The following is a 20,487-nucleotide window of genomic DNA, read 5'->3' on the forward strand; positions in this document are numbered from 1 at the left end:
GAGTTTATATGGCTAAATTTTAGTGATTATTTATTAATTTTATGAATTTCATGATGTGTTATTTCATATGTATTGATGATAAAATCGTGAATAATGTAAAAGCATGAAAATTGAATAAATGATCAAATTGAGCATTTCAGTTCAGTGACAAGATGAATTGAAGGAAAAGACCATGGTTGGACCATGGCAACAAGTGATAAGTGATAACTTCGGCTACACTTATCCGATTAAGGAAAAGTGAAAGTGATAAGTGATAGCTTCGGTGTAACGGCCTAATTTTCAGTGGTGTCAGAAATGGTGATTTGAGATCACTAAATTCGACAAATAAGATTGAACAAGATAGTAATTTAATATTTATGAGTCAAGTAAGAATTTAGAAGAATTTGTGAAATGGTGAAATTAGTGAATTAAAAGAATTTATTAGGTCAAACGGGTCAAAAATGAGGTATCGAGACCTCAAAGTTGAAAATCGAGCTATAAATATTTTTATAAATATTTATGGAGTGTCATTGAGTTAGTATTAAAGTTTCGTTAGAAAATTTTAACGTTTGGATGGCTAATTAATTAAAAAGGATTAAATTGAAAATAGCACAAAATTTGTTAAATTGTGAGTAAATAGCTTAAGTATTTAAAAGATGGATTTAAAGAGCAATTAGACCCAAAGGTTAATGGCTGGATGGTTTGGGTATGAAATAAGCAAGAAAACAATGTGAACAAGGGCAAAATTGGAAATAGATAAAAGTTAATAGTTAAATAATGATATAATTGAAAAATCTAGACATTTCTTCATATTTTCTCAGCCAAAACGCCATAGAAGGTCTGGAGAAAGCTGGTTTTCATATTTTTACATCATGTGAGTCTAATTCTTGCTTTTTCTTGATAATTTTTATGTTTTTATGACTTTTACAATTAGGTCCACTTGTAGAATTCATTAGTTTTTGATTTTATGGGTGAAATTGGAAGTTACCCTGGATGGATAAGGGAATTTTATGATGAATTATTATGAAATTTAAGTTCTAATTTCATATTAAGGTGGTTTTATTAAGTGATTTTGATAGGAAATGATATTTAGGACCTAATTGTGAAAAAGTTGTGAATTGAAGGTTGCTGTTGAAATTCAGAATATAAAAGGTTTTGAAATAGTTTATAATGATAAAATAAAGTGTTAATTGAGAAAAATTAGTTCAATTGATGGGTGAATTGAGTAGGGACTAAATTGTGAAAATCAAAATTTTGGGGTAAAAGTGCAATTTCGAAATTTGAACAGCATAAATTGTGAAGTGAAATAGAAATCAAATAAATGCTAATGAGTAGAAATATTTTATATTATAGATCAAGAATCCAAAGAAAAACGAGGAAAAGAAAAAGTTGCGAATAGTCCCTAAATTTCAATATCTTCTACAAATTAGCCGGTAAGTTCATATGGTTGAATTTAGATGTTTATTTGTGAATGATTGAAGTTTATAATGTGCTATTATATACTAATTTGTTGTGGGATTGTGTAGATTTTGTTAATGAAAGAATAAATGTGGAAATGCAAATTAGGAAAAACGCAGGATTGAGTACGTTCAGATCGTGGACGTGTGATGAATTGACGGATAAGACCATGGTTGTTCCATGGCAAAGTGTGAAATGTAGGTATGGTATCATCCATCTTGAGTTGTGAAATGTAGGTATGGTATTATCCATACTTGAAATGTGAAATGTAGGTATGGTATTATCAAATCCATCTTGAGTTAAGAAATGTAGGTATGGCATTTCCCATACCGAGTTGAAAATGTAGGTATGGTATTTCAATGAGGAAAACCATACTGAGTTGTGAATCGTGGCATTGAGCAACGACGTACTCAATTTAAAAGCCGTTTCCTAATTTGATTATAAGAAATAAAAGAGAAGTGATCCAAATGGAAGAGATTGAGTAGTTATTCTTGTTGAGCTCAACTATGTGAATTATTATAACAATGGTTGTGAATCGCAGGAAACTTTAGTAAGTGTTTTGGTATTGTTTGGAAATATTATGTTTGGTAAGCATTACTTTTAACCTATGAACTTACTAAGCTTCAATAAGCTTACTTGTGTGTGTTTAATATTTTATATAGATTGACTTGAAGTGAAGTGGGTAGATCGGATCAACACAACAAAGCACACTATCCAGATCAATTCGGTAGCTTTTGTTTTATGTTTTAAGATTTATATGGCATGTATAGAGTTTAAATGAAATGAAGTAAAGATGTTATAAACTAGTTAACAACATTTTGTACTAAAATAGTTTTTGGTTAGTAGCAGTAGTCTGAGTTTGAAAATTCACCATAAATCATAAAAATATAATTATAGGTTTAATAAAATATGAAATTAAATCTTATTGAATCTAGTTTCACATAGAAGAAACGGTGTAAGCAAAAGGCTTTCATATCAGGAGATATTTGAATTTTTGTGAGACAAGGTCAGAGTGATTTTGAACTCCCCTGTTCTGATTTGTAAAAATCATTAAAAATTATAAAAAAATTAATTAGGAGTCATACTATATATGTATGGATTCCTTATTGAGTCTATTTTTAATAGAAATAAACGTCTTGGTTATTTGAATTCTGTACATGGAGAAATTTGGTTCGTAGTGAACAGGGGTCGAGCAGCCGAACCCTAAAACAGGGGAGACTTCAACTAATAAACTGTACTAATTGGCCCAACCAAAAATTCTAGAAAAAAAATTAGTAAGTAGATATATGAGCCTAGATTTGGGGAAAATTTACGGATTTAGATTTCGAGTTTTGTAACTCGAGATATGATTTTTTTTGCATCTGTAACGCAGTTGGACAGCTTGTCTAGAAAGTGTGATATAAATTGTTTGAATTTGTTTAAGTGCTCAAATAAGTTTAGTAATGCCTCGTGCTCGACTCCGGCGACGGTCTCGGGTAAAGGGGGCGTTACATTCGGCTACACTTATCTGATCAATGACAAATGACAAGTGAAAAGTGACAGCTGAAGCTACCTGATCAGTGAAAAGTGGTAGCTTCTGCTACCTGATCAGTGAAAAATGGTAGTTCCGGCTACTTGATCAGTGAAAAGTGGTAGCTCCGGCTACCTGATCAGTGAAAAATGGTAGCTCCGGCTACCTGACCAGTGAGTAGTGGTAGCTTCGGCTACAAGTGACAAGTGACAAGTGATTTCCATATAAGACCATATCTGGGATATGGCACCGGTGTGATATATGCTACTGTATAAGACCATATCTGGGATATGGCATCAGTGAGATATGTGATTCGTGTAAAACCATAGCTGGGCCATGGCATCATTATGTGAAGATGTGTAAGACCATAGTTGAACTATGGCATCGAGAAAACGAAGTACTCAATTCCGTAAGACATTCACTAATTTGACAAAGTTTGGTAAGTGTTACATAGAATTATGTGATACAAGGAAGTATGAGTTGATAAGATATGGGTATAGAACTTGGTTGATAAATGAATTCATTTGTGATTATATAATTGTTCATCCTGAATGTACTGTCCATATGTATTGATAATTCAAATGTTTTAATGAATAAAATTCCGATATGGAATAAATTGAACACAAGACAAATAATTATGAAATTGAATTCGGAATTCATGAAAATGATGGTTATTGATATATGGAGACATGAGACATTGATATATGAATGTGAAAATGTTTGATAAATGTGTTTATTCATAATTATAGAATTATATACCTCATGTGTACTATTTGCATAAAATGATATTTCAAATACTTTGGTTATTTAAGCTTAAATATGAAATAGTCTGAAATCAAGATAAGTTGTTATGAAAATATATTTAGATTACGAGAGATATGGCTGATATATGTTGTATGATTACATAACGTGAAATTGTGTATATATATGAGAAATTGAATGAGAATTAAGCCCATACATGTTTCTTGTTATTTATATAAAGTGTACGACTGACAAGGGTGATGAAGTTATAAACAGAGAGTTACACGGGTTAAAAACATGAGCGTGTGACTCTCCAAAGTGTGAAAATTTTCTAAGTGTTGCAAAAGTTTCATATGTTTACGGTTTGGTTCCGAACCACCCTGAATGTATGTTTTAGGCCCCGTAGGCCCATATAAGGGACGTTAAACATATGTATGAAAGTTTTTAATTTAGAAAAAAATTTTATGGCTGATTTTTTTACATGATTGATCATATTAATTTAGAAAAAAATTTTACGGGAAGGGGGTGTTACATTTCTTTTGTTGATGCATATAGTTGTTTTACATAGATTTATCTATTGAAGACAAAAGTTGAGGTGGTGACACAAACTCAAGTTCAATTTGGTTGCAAGATTAAAAAGTTTCAAAGTGACTGAAGTAGTGAGTATAAACCGTTAACTAAGGTACTTTCTCAGCTAGGTATACAACACCGGCTCACTTGCCCACATACGTTTGAATAGAATGGTATTGCCAAGAGAAAATACATGCATTTGGGAGAGACGGGTCTCAAACTGCTTGCACAAGCCTCTTTGCCCATGCATTTATAAAGCCATGCATTCTTGCATGCTGCTTATGTAATAAATAGGCTCCCAACACCAATTATTCGAGGCAAGTGTGCTTATGAGAAGCCGTATCATTTAACATTAGATTACATGTAGCTTAAGGTTTTTGGTTGTTACTGTTATCCGTACCTGCGGCCTTACAATAAGCATAAGTTATAATTTCGTTGTCAACCATGTACTCATCTTGGGTTTAGTCCTATTCATAAGGGTTATAAATGTCTTGATAAGAATGACAGAATTTTTACATCTCGATATGTAGTTTTTGATGAAGATTGTTATCTATTTGACAAGACATGGTTTTTATGTAATAAGGACACCTCATTGATGGACCATCAAAGGATAAGTGTTCCAATCTTATCTCAACAAGTCTCTGTTCAATCATCAGTTAGTTTAGATAAAAGTGTTGTGGGGTATTTGTCTGGTTATGGTAGAGGTGTTTATACTGATGTGGCAACACCTGTTGGTCAAATCTGGATGTCTTCTAACAAGTCCGTTTCTCGTTCAAAGTCATATTCCAATAATATGGTTATAGATCAAGATGGTGGTACTTCATTTGGTTCGCATGAGGATTTACTTCCTCTTATGGTACCTGTGTTTTTGGTTTCTCTTGTTCTTGCACTTGTCAACTTACATCCCATATAAACAAGATCGAAATGTGGGATTTTTAAACCAAAGATTTATGTTGTTGAGTTGGTTGGTCGTGAGCCATTGTGAATTGATGAAGCATTTTTAAGCTTAGACTGGATGAATGCTGCTAAACAAAAGTAGCAGGTACTCATGAAAAATCAGACATGGGAGCTTGTACCGTGACCTCTTAATAGAAGGGCCGTGGGATGTAAGTGGATTTTTAAAATTAAAAGGCATGTCGATAGGTCCGTAACTCATTACAAAGGATGTCTAGTTGTAAAAAGGTATCTATAAGAAATGATGATTGACTTTATTAAAACATTCAGTCCGGTTGTGAAGCCTACGATAATCCGGATGATTTTGTCTTTTGATGTTACATTTGGTTGGAAGCTACGAAGCACAGACACGACTCATCCCTCCTCATATTAGTGTCGTACGTGTGCCCGACACAGACACTTGTTGGACACTCTTGGATACGTAGGAGACACGCAGGAATACGTCATAAAGAAAGAAGAGGTTAAACATGGTCTCGACACGAGTGTTTAAAAATGAATTTATAATAGATGCAGGAATAGTAGACAGTGGCTGACGGAAGACGGCTAAAATTTTGGCTTTCAAAAGTAGCAGATGAAGAGTCAACGACAGTAAGAAGATGATGTAAAGAAAAAAAATGTAAAGTTTAAGGTTTCCTATTAATGAAACGTTGAGTTTTACTATCAGCCTATGTAAACATTGGAAAGACTTAAAAGTTAAAACATTAAATAGTCGATCAAGACACGACTCATCCCTCCTCATATTAGTGTCGTACGTGTGCCCGACACAGACACTTGTTGGACACTCTTGGATACGTAGGAGACACGCAGGAATACGTCATAAAGAAAGAAGAGGTTAGACATGGTCTCGACACGAGTGTTTAAAAATGAATTTATAACAGATGCAGGAATAGTAGACAGTGGCTGACGGAAGGCGGCTAAAATTTTGGCTTTCAAAAGTAGCAGATGAAGAGTCAACAACAGTAAGAAGATGATGTAAAGAAAAAAAATGTAAAGTTTAAGGTTTCCTATTAATGAAACGTTGAGTTTTACTATCAGCCTATGTAAACATTGGAAAGACTTAAAAGTTAAAACATTAAATAGTCGATCAAAATAGAAAAATAAAAACTAAAAAAGAAATTAGCTTATTTGATAAGCTTTCGAGCTTTATACTTGTTTTTCTGCTTTTGACGTTTCCATTTTTCACATTTTAAAAAATATTTTAAACATTCATCGCTCTTATTTCCATTTTCCTACTTTCAATGAGTATGGAAGTTTGAAGCTATTGAAGGTAAGTTCAATATTTTATTTTGGTTATACTTTGAATGGATTACATTTTTATTTTTAGATAAGTTTGAATGGGTTACATTATTTTATTTGTTTAGTTACTTTTTTTTTTGTATATTTGTATGTTAAATAATTGATTTATGATGATCACTCTTGAAAAAGACATTGATTTTTTTCTTGTTAATACTTTAGGTTTTTAATTATGATATCTTAAAGTGATAGTTGAAGAGCTGGCTCATCAAATAATGTTACTAATGCTAGTGTGTCTCCAGATGATATTAGTAACACTCTTTGGAGATATTTACTAAATTACCGAAAACTGTTAAAGGAGGCAAGAATGTTAGGTTTGTGTGTAATTTTTGCAACGCTATATGTAAGAGGTTATACTCTAGGGTTCAAGTACATTTATTGAAACTAAATGGGCAAGGAATTTGAGTGTGTCCTAAAGTAACACAATAACATCTTGCTAAAATGCAAAAAATAGTTGAAGATGCGACACTCAAGTTGCAACAAAAAATAGTCCCATTGCCACCTAGTTCTCAAGCACTAACATCTTCCTTTGGGCCAAACACAACCTCACTTTAAGGGCATAGTTTAGGTTCTAATAAAAGAAACGACCCTTCAGTACAATCATTAAACCTTGTTACTCGAGAGAATTTAGATAGTGAAATTGCTTGAATGTTTTATTCAGGTGGATTACCTTTTCATCTAGCTAGGAACCCTCATTATGTGAATGCATTCATCTTAGCTAGTAAGAATTTGATTATGAATTACATACCTCCGGGGTATAATGCATTAAGGACAACATTGTTGTAAAAAGAACGAGCAAACATAGAGAGGTTGTTACAACCTATAAAGGGAATGTGAAGGGAAAAATGTATTAGTCTTGTATGTGATGGATGGACGGATGCACAAAGACAACCATTGATTGACTTTATAGCCGTTTTTGAAGGTGGAGTTGTTTTCTTGAAAGTTGTCAATTGTGAAAAGGAGTACAAGAATAAGTATTATGTTACAATTTTAATTAGAGATGCCATAAGTGAGGTTAGGGCACAAAATGTTACTCAAGTGAGAACCGACAATGCACCGGCTTGGAAAGCCGCAGGATTATTACTAGAGACACAACATCCTCATATCTTTTGGATATCTTGTATGGTACATACTCGTAATATTTCTCTTAAAAATATATGTACTACAAAAAACACAGAAAAGAATAAGGTTACATATGAAGTTTTGTGTTGGATAAATAATGTTGGTGATGATGTTATCTTTATAAGAAACTTCATAATGAATCACTCTATGGGGTTGGCAATATTTAATTCTTTTGTGCCTTTGAAATTGTAACGGCCTAATTTTCAGTGGTGTCGGAAATGGTGATTTGAGATCACTAAATTCGACAAATAAGATTGAACAAGATAGTAATTTAATATTTATGAGTCAAGTAAGAATTTAGAAGAATTTGTGAAATGGTGAAATTAGTGAATTAAAAGAATTTATTAGGTCAAACGGGTTAAAAACGAGGTATCGAGACCTCAAAATTGAAAATAGAGCTATAAATATTTTTATAAATATTTATGGAGTGTTATTGAATTAGTATTAAAGTTTCGTTATAAAATTTTAACATTTGGATGGCTAATTAATTAAAAAGGACTAAATTAAAAATAACACAAAATTTGTTAAATTCTGAGTAAATAGCTTAAGTATTTAAAAAGATAGATTTAAAGGGCAATTAGACCCAAAGGTTAATGGCTGGAAGGTTTGGGTATGAAATAAGCAAGAAAACAATGTGAACAAGGGGCAAAATTGGAAATAGTATAAAAGTTAATAGTTAAATAATGATGTAATTGAAAAATCTAGACATTTCTTCATATTTTCTCAGCCAAAACGCCATAGAAGGTCTGGAGAAAGCTGGTTTTCATATTTTTACATCATGTGAGTTTAATTCTTGCTTTTCTTGATAATTTTGTGTTTTTATGACTTTTACAATTAGGTCCACTTATAGAATTCATTAGTTTTTTATTTTATGGGTGAAATTGGAAGTTACCCTGGATGGATAAGGAATTTTATGATGAATTATTATGAAATTTAAGTTCTAATTTCATATTAAGGTGGTTTTATTAAGTGATTTTGATAGGAAATGATATTTAGGACCTAATTGTGAAAAAAGTTGTGAATTGAAGGTTTCTATTGAAATTTAGAATACAAAAGGTTTTGAAATAGTTTATAATTATAAAATAAAGTGTTAATTGAGAAAAATTAGTTCAATTGATGGGTGAATTGAGCAGGGACTAAATTGTGAAAACTATAAATTTTGGGGTAAAAGTGGAATTTTGAAATTTGAACAGCATAAATTGTGAAGTGAAATAGAAATCAAATAAATGCTAATGAGTAGAAATATTTTATATTATAGATCAAGAATCCAAAGAAGAACGAGGAAAAGAAAAAGTTGCGCAATAGTCCCTAAATTTCAATATCTTCTACAAATTAGCCAGGTAAGTTCATATGGTTGAATTTAGATGTTTATTTGTGAATGATTGAAGTATATAATGTGTTATTATATACGAATTTGTTGTGGGATTGTGTAGATTTTGTTAATGAAAGAATAAATGTGGAAATGCAAATTAGGAAAAACGCAGGATTGAGTACGTTCGTATCGTGACGTGTGATGAATTGACAGATAAGACCATGGTTGTTCCATGGTAAAGTGTGAAATGTAGGTATGGTATTATCAAATCCATACTGAGTTAAGAAATATAGGTATGGCATTTCCCATACCGAGTTGAAAAATGTAGGTATGGTATTTCAATAAGGAAAACCATACTGAGTTGTGAATTGTGGCATTGAGCAACGACGTACTCAATTTCGTAAGCCGTTTCCTAATTTGATTATAAGAAATAAAATAGAAGTGATCCAAATGAAAGAGATTGAGTAGTTGTTACTGTTGAGCTCAACTATGTGAATTATTATAACAATGGTTGTGAATCACAGGAAACTTTAGTAAATGTTTTGGTATTGTTTGGAAATATTATGTTTGGTAAGCATTACTTTTAAACCTATGAACTTACTAAGCTTAAATAAGCTTACTTGTGTGTGTTTAATATTTTTATGTAGATTGACTTGAAGTGAAGTGGGTAGATCGAATCAACACAACAAAGCACACTATCCAGATCAATTCCGGTAGCTTTTGTTTTATGTTTGAAGATTTATATGGCATGTATAGAGTTTAAATGAAATGAAGTAAAGATGTTATAAACTAGTTAACAACATTTTGTACTAAAACAGTTTTTGGTTAGTAGCAGTAGTTTGAGTTTGAAAATTTACCAAAAATCATGAAAATCTAATTAGAGGTTGAATAAAATATGAAATTAAATCTTATTGAATCCAGTTTCACATAGAAGAAACAGTGTAAGCAAAAGGCTTTCATATCAGGAGATATTTGAATTTTTGTGAGACAAGGTCAGAGTGATTTTGAACTCCCCTGTTCTGATTTGTAAAAATCATTAAAAATTGTAAAAAAATTAATTAGGAGTCATACTATATATTTATGGATTCTTTATTGAGTCTATTTTTAAGATAAACAAACGGCTTGGTTATTTGAATTCTGTACATGGAGAAATTTGGTTCGTAGTGCATAGGGGCAGAGCAGCCGAACCCTGAAACAGGGGAGACTTCAACTAATAAACTGTACTAATTGGCCCAACCAAAAATTATAGAAAAAAATTAGTAAGTAGATGTAGGAGCCTAGATTCGGGGAAAATTTATGGATTTGGATTTCGAGTTTTGTAGCTCGAGATATGATTTTTTTTGCGTCTGTAACGCAGTTGGACAACTTGTCTGGAAAGTGTGATATAAATTGTTTGAATTTGTTTAAGTGCTCAAATAAGTTTAGTAATGCCTCGTGCTCGACTCCGGCGACGGTCTCGGGTAAAAGGGGCATTACAGAAATTACTTACCATTGTAGATACTCGATTTACTTCTATGATTGTGATGTTAAAAAGACTTAAGCTCATTAAACGGGGTCTCCAAAATATAGTTATTAGTGATGAATGATCTATTTATAGAGAAGATGACGTTTCCAAAGTCTCTTTAGTGAAGGAAAAATATTTGGATAACCTTTGGTGGGATAAGGTTGATTATATCCTTTTTATTACGGGACCTATATATGCTTCAAATTATGGACCCGAATAAGCCTACTCTTCACTTGATTTATGAGACGTGGTACGAAATAATTGAAAAAGTGAAGACAAGCATTTATAGGCATGAAGGAAATGAAAGAGACGAGAGATCAATCTTTTATGAAGTGGTATATGATATTCTTATTAATAGATGGACTAAGAGTAGTACACCACTTCATTGTATGGTTCATTCTTTAAATGCAAGTTAAACTTAGATAACATATATTCCATTCATGCTTGTTTTTGTTCTTTTATACTTGTTTTATTTATTATCAATTAAAAAAATAAATTTATTTGTTTACATAGGTATTATTGTAGTGATTAGCTTAATAATGTTCCAAGTCTACTTCCTCCACAAAAAAAAAATGTAAAAGTTCAGAGGAAAGGAAAAATAGCTTAAGAAGATATTTTTATTTTACCGAAGAAAGGAAGATGACTATGCAAGATTTTGCAAGATTTTTAGGAGCACAAGATGATTTTGGTTCATTTGATTCACTATAAAATAGATGGCTTTTGGATCCCAAGTCTTGCTGATTAGTTCATGGGGCTTCAATACCTCTGCTCCAAAACTTAGCTTTGAAACTTCTTAGACAACCTTCATCATCATCTTGCTGTGAGAGGAATTGGAGTACATATTTGTTTATCCATTCTATGAGGAGAAACAAGATTAATTCTCAATGTACCGAAGATCAAATATTTGTGTATGCTAATCTTTGATTACTTTCAAGAAATACTCTTCATTATAAAGAAGAACAGAACAAGATGTGGGATATTGGAGGTGATTTATTTGACTCATTTGAAGCAGTTGAAGTTCTTGAAGTTGCTAGCCTATCTCTCGATGAACCAGATATGGAGATGGTAATTTTTTCCAATGAAGAAGAAGATTTGGAAAATGCTAATGTTATGAATTGAAGTAGAAAATTGTCCTCTTTTTGCTTTTTTTTTTTTTTGTATAAGCCTTATTAGGAATATAGGTTGACCTTCATATTTAGATTTTGATAGGGCCATGCCCCGAGAATGCCTTTGGACCAGCTCACCAAGCAAGGCTTGCTATCTTTTGCAAGCTGACCTAGCTCAAATCCAGTTCGTTGAGCTCAATTCAGCTCGATTCTAGCTCATCGAGCTCATTTCCATCCTTTTATTTTATGCTTCCTAAACTTACTGGAATAAATCAAATTATTTAATTAAGTTAGTTAACTTAGTTTCATCTAATAAATGTGTTTTATTTTAATACATGTCTTTAATTTGTCCTAGTCTAATACCTATTTTAATATACTTTAGCTATAGCCGAATTTATTTGCTTTTAATGTGTCTAAAGCTTAGACAAATTAAATGATGTTGGATTATGTTTTATTCTTAAAATTAAGATAGGTTTTAATGTGTTTATAGGAGCTGATCAGCAAGCAAAATTCAATGACAGCAAGCATGTGCAATGAACGACATTGAAGGTAAAGACATGCATTTGGACGTGCATTAAAAGGAGGTGGAGCTGCTGATTGTTTCTTCTATGCAGCATTCATGTCTGTGGATGTTTGGGAAGCTTAATGTTGCCATTGGGTTGCACTTCATGCATATCCTATATGCATGCACGTCTAAGGGAGGAGAAGATAAATTAATTCAACACATTGAAAAATAATGTTCATACATTAACTTGCTCTAAGAAGGCTGTTCTTTTTTACAAAAGAAATTAAAGTGTTTTCACACTTGACCATTCAACTAGAAGCTGAGTTCCAACAAGTGTCCAATCGAATTCATATGTTCACATTGAGGGCTGTTCGTGAGCTACAACAGCATTAGAAATGGCTGCTGCCCATTCGGCTATCCAAGGGGAATTAAATCATATTCACATCTTATTTGGCTGATTAATTATTTCATACATGAGAGAATTCATGTACAATATTTAAGGGATTCAAGCCTCATTAATTCAGCCAATGTACCAGCACATTCATGCATCAAAAATGAGGGATAAACCAATTAAATGTAAACTGCCATTTATTTGATCAAGACGCCATAATATCTCAATTAAAGGAGATGCCTGTTTCATGCACCTAGCATTCATCTAAGAGGGAATGAAGGTAGATTAAGGGTTGTACATCCATTGAACATAAAGAATACTTCTTGAATAAGAATACATGCACGCACCAAGAGGGAGGAATGTAACTATTCTGCTGAAGCATGAATCTGCCAATTCATGAACCGAAATTTATTATTAAGTGTGAATATTTTAAAGGTTGTGTGAACACATTAGTAGCCGAATTTTAATAGGCATTTTAGGGCTTATAAATAGTTGTTTTTGTAATCATTTGCTAGTTAGACAATTTAGACAAAATACCTCTTATCCTTTTATGGATGTTTATAACATTGTAAGTTTAATTCAATGCTCTTTGTTCTTTTAAGACACAGTTTGACTTATCTAGCCTAGCTAGTGGCTTCACCCTATTTATTTGAACTCATCACTCCTAAACCGAGCGTGGCGTTCACCATTATACCTTTGGTTCCTATCTCCTTATAGACAGTGGGTCAAGGTTCTATCATTTGCCATCTCAAGTGTTTTTATAAGTCTCGGGTCAATACTGTATATAGTATTGGTTCATTCTTCAACCTTGAACCTTTCTATTCCATCCACATTCATTGACTTAAATATAACATTATTTCTTGTTAGCCTAAACCATATACTTATCATATTTAAAATACTTCAAACCCATTTGTTTAAAGCCTAATCTTAACCAATTTCAGCTTACTTCAATTGGAACGGAACTTATTGATTTTACGATCGAGTAACTAATATAACTCGAATCATCACCGAGGCGAGATCGTATCAGGTTAGATATGACACGTTTTGTGTAATGAACTTGGAAAATTTATTACTATGTTTTGTCATATTTTATGTAATGATAAGAGAACTTAATGGAAAATAGTTGATTATTTATTAATGAAAAATATCAATATTTTCATTTACATTAAGTATTTTAACATAAAAAAATTGTTGTTGTATCTTGCCAAATCTGTGTCCTCATTTTTTAAAAATTACTGTGTCACCGTGTCTGTATTGTGTCATACCCGTATTGCATGTCCATGTCCATGCTTCATAGGTTGGAAGTTAATGCAAGTCGACATAAACAATGCCATTCTCAATGATGACTTAACTGAAGAGATTTACATGACTCGACCTCTAGGGTTTGAACAACAGAGCGAAAGTGTGTCATTGGTGTGTAAACTCAAGAAAGCATTGTATGGTCTTGAATAGGCTCTTCAGGCTTAGTTCAAAAAATTAAGGGATTATCTGGTTGCAGCTGGTTTTACTCTGGCAAAGTTTGATGTTTCACTTTTTATAAAGCATACTAGTGAGGTTCTTCTTTATGAACTTGTCTCTGTCGATTACATTATAGTTACAGACAACCATCAGCCAATCATTGATGAGTTTGTGAAGTCTTTAGATTCAAGGTTCTCTTAAAGATTTGGGATAGTTGAGTTATTTTTTGGGTATAAAGGTAACCTATAACTCTTTGGGGCTATTACTCAACTAACGAAAGTATATCCTTAACTTGTTGCATAGGAGTCGCATGGAGAGTTCCAAAGGCACATTAACTCCTATGGTTTCCTCTTGTGTATTATTTACTCATGCTGGAAGTCTTATTGAAAACGAGTCTGAGTACAGGAGCTTAGTGGGGCCATTACAATATATTGTAATCATTAGGCATGAAATCGCCTTTGTTGTAAATAGGGTTTGTCAATTCATGCATAAATCTCTTGATCATCATTTCAAGGCTGTAAAGTTTATTTTACGGTATTTACAGGCCACCATCGATCATAGAGTTTGTTTCACTACTGCTCCTCACTTGTCGCTTATGGGTTATACAAATGCCAGTTGGGGTGACAATCCTAATGATAGGCGATCTACGTCAGGGTTTTGTATATTTCTCAGAGGAAACCTTGTCTTATGTGGTCCTAAGAAACAACAGGTAGTGGTTCATTCTTCTGCAGAAGTAGAAAACATGAGTCTCGCGCATGCTATAGCAGAGGTCATTTGGATAGAGTCGTTGTTGAAAGAGTTACATGTTCAGCTTGCAAGAAAGACAACTTTGTGGTGTGAAAATTCGAATACAGTGGCGATGTTAGCTAATTCGATTCTTGACTTCAAGTTCAAGCATGTAGAGCTTGACTTATTTTTTGTTCATGAAAAAGTGGCAATAGGTCAGTTGGTCGTCGGTTATGTTCTAGCTCAGGATTAGGTGGTAGTGGTGCTCATGAAACCTTTACCAGCAGCATGTTTTAGCAAGTTCAGAACACAACTGAAGGTGGTCAGCAAAAACGAAAGCATTCAACGATGTTCACTAGCTAGGTGAATATTAAGGAATAGTCAACCTAACTCTAACGGTTAGGTAGTTAGTAGTTAGTTTGTTAAGAAGTAGTTAGTAGGTTAATAACAATTAGCAGGGTTGTTTAAATACGTGTGCATGGTTTCTTTTATTTTAATGATGGTTTAATAAAACTTTTGTGATATTTCTCTTCAAACATAAACTTACTAATAGTTTAATGACTTTGGATGTAGTTTACAATATTTTAAAATGTAAACATACATGTAATGAATAACAATGATACGGTATAATTATTGAGATTTTCTTATGAATACTTTATATACTCTTTTTTAAGAGTTTATTTCTATATTGAAAAACTTTTAAATTACTAATTATATTTAATATCAATATAGAAATTTATATGTATCCATAATAAAATTACATTTAAAACAAAATTTTTCTTAACCAAAGTTGATTATATTAGGCCATTTTGGTGGTCGATATAATTTCTTTAATTCAAGTCTAACGTCTAAGTTGGGTTGGGGAGGTTACACACAAAAAAAAAATAGGCCCATTTAAAATATGGACGGGCCCAAGCATGGATATTTAAAGCCGGACATCGCTCGTTTTAGGTTTATAAATCTTTATATTATGTAATTTAGAACACATTAAAAAAACCTATACTAAATATATAATACTACTTTAATGTAAACATTAAAAAATGTTAAAATGATTACATAAAAAATTTCAATAAAGAATAAAAATTATTAAATATTAAAATAATATAATATAAATATTTTTTTGAAAAAATTAAAAATAATATAAGTGGGGCTGGTTTAGATAAAATTTTAAGCTCATATTTCGAGCCAGGCAGGACCGAGCTTGTACAAACATAAAAATATTAATATCTTATTTAGACCCGACTCGAACTTGACTCGACCTAACCCATAAATACCCCCTCAACCTAAATTTCATTAAAAACATTTCAGCCAACGTTGCAACGTGCCAAGAAAAGAGAAAAAAACATTTAAAAATATTAAAAATATGTAAAAGAAAATATCTTTAAAAATCCAAAAACCCAAAAATTAAAGAACTCATAAAATTATAAAAAAAACAGAAAAACAAAATTTATTTTTAAAAATTATAAAAAATAAGATTATAAGTATTCAAAATAAAAAAATTATAAATTTGTTTATTGGAAATTGTATTGTTTTTAGAAAAATTTTAGAATATTATGAAAATTTTAAGAATTTTATGGTATTTCTTACTAAAAAACTCAAAATTCCTTTAAAAACATAAAAAATTCATAAAAATGCAAAAATCTAAAATTAATAAGAAAACCATAAGTTGTTAAAATTTCTCATAAAATTCTAAAATTTTCTAAAACCTACATTTCTAAACAAATAGATTTTATTTTATTTTTATTTTTATTGAAGTTCCGTATAATTATAATTTTAAATTTTTTTGATAATTTTCAAAAATAGATTATGACTTGATTGCTTTTATAATTTCATAAATGTTTTAAGATTTTTTTTGTACATTGTGGATTTTTCAAAAAGAATTGTAAGTATGGGAAACTTTATTTTTAGTTTTAAATAGTCATTTTAATAATTTATTAAATATTTCGTATTTAAAATTTTATAAGTAATAGATATATATAATCTAATATATTGTATTTGTATTAATCATAGAAAAATTATTTGGTACACTGCTAGTGAAGGTTTTAGACACTACAAACAATGTTAAGGGATTGACAAGTATTTTATAAGAGTATAGTAAAATATTAAGAAATAAATATCTAAAAAAGAGAGACTCTTTATGAAATAAAAGGAAGTACATTGCCAGTACTAAATATGAACACTTGATCATATATAAACTACCAAGTATTATGACGATTTTCTTTTTTTTTTTTATTGACAAACAAATTGAATAATGAAAAGTTTAATTTACAATCTATTCATTTTTTATAGTTTGTATAAATGCTTTAATGATGATTTAAAAATTATTTTAAATTATTTTAATGATGATTTAACTATATTTGATAATTGGAAGCAGTTGAATCTAAATTTGAAAATTCAAAAAAAAATAAAAGAATTAAATTTGTATAAATAAAAATATAGAGATTAAATTATAAATTAAAATAAAATAAAGAGAGTGAGATCCGGTGTGAAGCCACTTTGTCTGCACCACTAAATACAAGCTTTTCAAGCAATGCAATGTTGGTTGTGTTGTTAAAATAATTACGTAGCTTACTATAGAAATTCAAATATATTAACATTGGTAGGGCGCCCCCACTTTAGGAGGTCTAGCTTTGCCAATCTCTAATCTATTTTTTCTTAACATGGTATGCCATATTTTAGGGTTTACTTACGTTACAATCATATATTATTTTTAGGATTTATTCGTTTTACATATACGAATTTCTAAAAAATAAAATTGATGATAAGTTGTCATATTATATAAACTATTATTTTTAATATATTAAATTTATTCTTAATCATTACATTTTGTATAAATATTTAAAAAATTTTACTCACATGTACATATTTAATTATTTTTAGTTCCTCATATTTTTATTTATTATTTATCTTATATTAATTTAAATTAGTTAAGGAAAATAATAGTTAAGAATATAATTTTTTCGAAATATATTTTTACAAAAGAATTTCGAAAAATATTATATTCTTAATTTATCTCATAATTAATTAATTAAATTAAAGATTTGTTATTACGGACGGTGTTTAATCCAAAATTAACCAAATATATGTTTTAATTAGTGGCTGCGACTATGGTGACCTTGCTTTTGATATGAAATTATTTAATCTTTCAATAAATCAATTATTATATCTGATAATCTTAAAACCATGGAGATCAAATAGTTCATTCAACTGAAAACTTCTATATACTTGTCATCACCTGAATCATCTTCTTCTGTTACTTGTAAAAATGTTGCATGGTAAAGTCATCCTATCACATCCAAGTATTCCATGGCCTACAAAAGTAAGAAAAAATGTCCAGAAAAACTCATGCCAAGCTCTTCCTCTATTAACTCTCTCATTTCCAGACAGTCTTGGACCAGTATCCCATGTGATCCACCTCCAACAAAAAAACCTGCCCAACTTTCTGTTTGTATATGCGAAAAGCATAATCTATGATGCCAGCTATGAAACTTTTTCGATTTTGCACGTCCACAATTTTACTCGGCCTTAATGCAATAAAATGGGTGGAGGTGGATCATTATATTAATAATTTACCTAATCCCTCATGTCATTTTGTTTACTAACCCTAGCCTATCTCCTGCTTTTTGCTAGGATTTAGCAATAGGCGCCTCACCTCCCTACATTGTCTGCTTTGCGTTATGGTGTTATTGACTTTTAATTTTATCAGTGAGGCTAAAGTTGAGGTGTCCAAAATTTCTCCTAAACCTTTGAAGAATATGAAGAAGATATTATTATGAAAGAAATAAAAAAACAAAAGCATGCTGAAAATAAAGTAATGTTGATCAGTAGCATGATTAGAGATGAAGGGAAAAATATGGCCTAAATGGTGTCTTTGGTTATAAAATATCTGTAAACATATAGATATATAAATAGTTTGCCTTGACATCTCCGTTCAATGACAAAGAAATTCATTGCTAGTTGTAAAATAATCTGGACCAACACTCGAAAACATCTCCTTCTTCAATTATATATAGAAAAAAATTACCATGCATGTATCGTCCCTGTCAACCAAAATTGCCGGCTCTTCAATGGAATTTATTCTTCAGACACCTGATCTTAATCAAGACAAAAACATCGATTTCAATAATCCTGGACGATTATATATAAATTCAAAACAACGATAATAATATCAAACAGATGTGCATTTTCCTTGTCGACAGATTATGAGATTGTAGGTGGAAATTAAAAGCATCGTTGCCACATTTCGGACGGATCTCCTGTTGAAAGTCAACTGTGTTTTAAATTAGTTCTTAAATTTAACTGTGGTTTCTCCACTTAACCAATTATTGTGATATAATCCGTTGATTCAGCCATGAAATCTTACCAACGGAAATCCGAAAAGATCTTGATGGTTAAGGCACACGTGTCTGATAGAGATTAAGTGAAGTAATATATTATTAAAAGCCAATTATATGATACATCTAACATTGACCTGAGAGGTGGGGTCATGGTGATAGTTTTAAAAGTCAACTAGCTTGTTTGGTTTCATTGATGAACTAGTGATCCAGTCCGTATCCCCACAAACTTTATTATGCGTGCAGTGCAAGTTGTGGGGAGGAAATTTCCTCTGCATGCTACCAGGCTTCAGTCTTGAGCAATTGACTTAACTTTCCAGGAGTCAAGTCCCCTGTATTTTGGCAGACATGAATGACAGAATGGTTTATGAGAATTTGCGAGAGGATCAGCTTTCAACAACTCGGTGACCTTCAACTATTGTCTAGTTTAAGAATCAATGGATTGCTGAAACAAATTGGCGGATATTGATTGTTTAATGTCCATTGAAAGTTCCATCAAGTTGGTATACACGCTTCAAGCATTGGGTTTAGAATCTGAGAAATTGGTTCTTGACCACAAAGTTAGGGGAATGGTTCAGAGCTAAATTCAATGGATTGATATATGGCCGAATATTATCTCGTGGAGTCGCTATCAAAATTGTAGAATCCCCAAACCAGCACAGTGGTTCCAGAGCGTAGAAGTTGGGCTGGTTTTAGGTCCAATTACATGAAAAGATCCAGTTCAGTCTAGCAAATAAAGATGGGTCACAACTTAGGCTCGGTTGAAAATTAATAAATTTGCTCGTCTAGACTGAATGTAATAGTAATAGTCCTTGTGATTGTTAAAGCCCAACCTAGATTATACACCTATAGATATTAGATAAAAGTTTATATGATTTTATTAGGAAAAAGTATTGAATCCGATGTTCACCCCAGGAGTTCATGCTTTGCTTTAAGAAGACTATGGATCATTTCCGAAAAGCAGATAAAAGGAATGCCATCCACTTGATTGGTTGCCATGCCATGGGGACTAGCTTGTACAAAACCAGGTTCCTCCTCTTTGAACCTAACTTTTTTGGTGGCTCAACCACCATTGGTATTAAAAACCTTGTTTTGATTTATTACCAAATAAAGGGAATATTCCCCAGGAAGACCAAGGTAATAAAGGCAGTCAACCATTGGAAAAGAATCAACCATCTTTTCACAGGAGCAACGCAAACCTGAGCGAAAAATAAAGGCATTTGATGGGTTGGTGAATATAGAAGGGGTTATATGAAAATTAGTTGGCAAGAGCAACCCCAAGCCCATCATGTTGAGTTGGGTGGCCCATCCATCAAGAAACAATCAGAGATTACCAATGTCTTTGCAGTGGAAGGGTAAAGTGGTTAAAGTATGAAATAATGAAGTTTCTATGGTACTGCCGACCACAAAAGGCAATGGAAGCTATTATTGAAGACTTATAGCTCAACCAGTGGACGGCTCTATTCTCAGGAGCGGTGACTTGTTAATGGTTGCAAACTTTTCCAAGAATTCATGGTTTGCGAG

The sequence above is a fragment of the Gossypium arboreum genome, chromosome 8 (assembly GCF_025698485.1).
Source record: "Gossypium arboreum isolate Shixiya-1 chromosome 8, ASM2569848v2, whole genome shotgun sequence".
NCBI classification, from domain to species: Eukaryota; Viridiplantae; Streptophyta; class Magnoliopsida; order Malvales; family Malvaceae; genus Gossypium; species Gossypium arboreum.